Source organism: Carassius carassius, chromosome 29 (genome assembly GCF_963082965.1).
Source record: "Carassius carassius chromosome 29, fCarCar2.1, whole genome shotgun sequence".
NCBI lineage: Eukaryota > Metazoa > Chordata > Actinopteri > Cypriniformes > Cyprinidae > Carassius > Carassius carassius.
Window position 1 is genome coordinate 22,302,374 of NC_081783.1, and position 3,009 is coordinate 22,305,382.

Genomic DNA, 3,009 nt, shown 5'->3' on the forward strand with positions numbered 1-3,009 from the left:
GTAAATGACAGCGTCCTATTTAATGAAGCCTGTGTGTCATTTACTGGCCAACAGCGACGCGCTGAGACAGAGACAAGAAATGAATATTCTTGTTCTTGTTCTTAAAATAATAAACAGAAGACATGATCTTGCAAATCGTTTAATTGTTTTATATTGTTTCATCATCGAAAAATATCTAAGCCATTTGTCTGTTTTAAACATAGATCAGTCAACTTCTCTGTCTCTCTCCCTGTGTGTGTGTGTGTAGCCTGTGTGCTTCTCTTTATTCTCCCTTTCTCAATTTCATTATGGTGACACTGGATAAAATGTTATGAAATGCTTTGCATACTTGGCATTTGTTGTTGTTATTATTATTATTATTATTATTATTATTATTATTATTATTATTATTATTATTATTATTATTATTATTATTATTAGTGCTGTTAAATGTTTAATCACGATAAATAACATCCAAAATATTTTTTGTTGACATAATGTATGTGTGTATACTGTGTACATTAATAATGTATATATAAATACAAACACATGCATGTATATATATAAGAAAAATATGTTATGTTTATATTAATTATATTTATGTATAATATAAAATCTAAGAATATAAATATATAAATGTATATACAAAAATATTTCAAAATATATACTGCATGTGTGTGTGTTATATTCATAATAAATACAGTACATACAGTACATATACATATATTATTTAAACAAAACTTTTTTGGTATGTGATTAATCATGATTGATCATTCGACAGCACTAATTAGTATTATTATTGTTATTAATTATATTATTTGACAGGGATGCTACAGAATAACAGTTACATCAGATTTCATGCAACAAAGGCTCAGCACAGACTAGTAAATGATTTTACAGTGATTAATTTTTTAAAATTTCTTATCCATCAATGCATGTCTGTATAAAATGTTCTGGTTTTAATAGATGATTAATTAAATTTAATCTGAAATACACAAAATACTAATTATTATTATTATTATTATTATTTCTTCATTTTTTATTTTTTGCTAAATAGAGCGACATAATTTCAGCTGCAGATTCTCACATGCCTGCAGCTGCTAAATTAACTTCTGCTAAGTACAGTGCCTGACAGAATATATTTTTACTCTCCTCTCTTTCTGTGAACTGTGGCTGTTTCAACACGTCTTCTTTTCTCTTTCTTCTAGGATTGGATGCCAGTCAGATGAATTTTTGCTTCCTTGAAGATTTTAAGATCTATGGACCAGAGATCTGCATGGGAATTAAATTATTGTAATAATAATTTTTTCTTTGGCAATTCAGTTTCCCTCTGCAAATAGACATTAATAATAATAATAATAATAATAATAATAATAATAATAATAATAATAATAATAATAATAATAATAATAATAATAATAATAATGTCATTGTAACTTGCCATTGCATTTTAATTTAAAGTGAGTTCTCTGAAAGTAATTACTCTAAAATTAACGTTTGGTTAAGCTCGTTCGAATCATTCATGATAAGTATGTACTGAAAGACTGAAATCTTGTAAATAAATGTCCCAGCAACTGTAATTTCTGCAATGTTCCATCTGCACTGCTTCTTAAGCTTGTTGAGATGTGGTGCAGGCGACCTCTAGTGGTGTTTTATAAGACTGATTCTTGTGACATGTGACAACACATGTCCAGCAATTGTAACTGCTATTAGGTTTAAAAAAATGAAAATATTTTCAATTGTAAATGTTATGAGGAATTAATAATAGAATGTATTTAACACAATTATCCCCTTCAGTTAAATTTTATAATTACTAAATCAAATATATGACACTTATTGTATTCTCACTATATCTAAAACAGTGTGTCCATAAAATGTTTAAAAAATTATTATTATTATGAAAAATACCTTGTTTCATCAAAAGCAACACTTAATAATATCTCATATCAAAACAAGGTTATTTTTAAGGACACATGCGTGTTTCATGAGGCTTTAAAGTTGTAAGTTGTCCGCACTTTTTGTCAACAACTTCAGACATTAAAATGTAATAAAATCAGGTGACATCAGCAGCGGCTGTCACTCTAAACGACCCCCTTGCCACCTCTGAAGAGTACAAGTTGACATTCAACATGAAAGTCATCATATTTTTGTCATATTTTTTTAATTATATTAAATATAAAATACTGTTGTTATTTTTTTCTATTAATGTATATGATCATATATTTCCTGATAATTTTTGGATCATTTGTAAAGATGTTTAAATTGGAATATGAAGAGCCTGGGGAATGTAAATGGATAGAGGTAACAACTAATTGTTTTATTTGTTCATTAAACTGTTTTAACGGTTTTTACCTGGTTACCAAAGCAGATGCACAGCAGACATATTGTTCTGAGATGAGAGAAAATAGAACATTTGTGTTCAAATGATATATCAAAATACTTGAAAAAAGAAGAAGCTTAAACAATAATATACTCACTGTTTGTTGTGTTTGTTTTAATACAGCAATTGACTGTTTCAATGTATTAGATTAAGTAGTTAAATATGACTAAATTCAGGTTTTGGTTACCACTGTAAGATGTTACAACTCTGTCAGGTCTGTAACCTCCACCAGATGAATATTTTGAAAATATCTGACAATGATATTTTATATTTGTTGAGGAATTGTTGGTCACATGTGGAAATATAATCTGTCTGCTAACATGAAAATGTGAAATTAAAAAGAATGATGGCTAGGTAAAAAGCACATTTTGATAAAAAAGAGAAAAGTTGGGAGGTTGAATGAAAGTGTAGCTCAGTAGCTTAGTACATGAGATAATAATAATAATAAAAATTTGTTTCATTTGTCTGAGTACAAGGTTTTATTTTTCAATATGTCTCCCTGTTTTGTCCCACTTCTCAAGAATCATGGAGCTGCATATTCACACAGAAAAATGCAGGTAATTAGTTTCTTTGGTATCATTCTTGAAAACTGTAAGTTTAAAGTAGCAATAAATAAACTATAAGGAACTGATTTATGGCTAATACCGAGA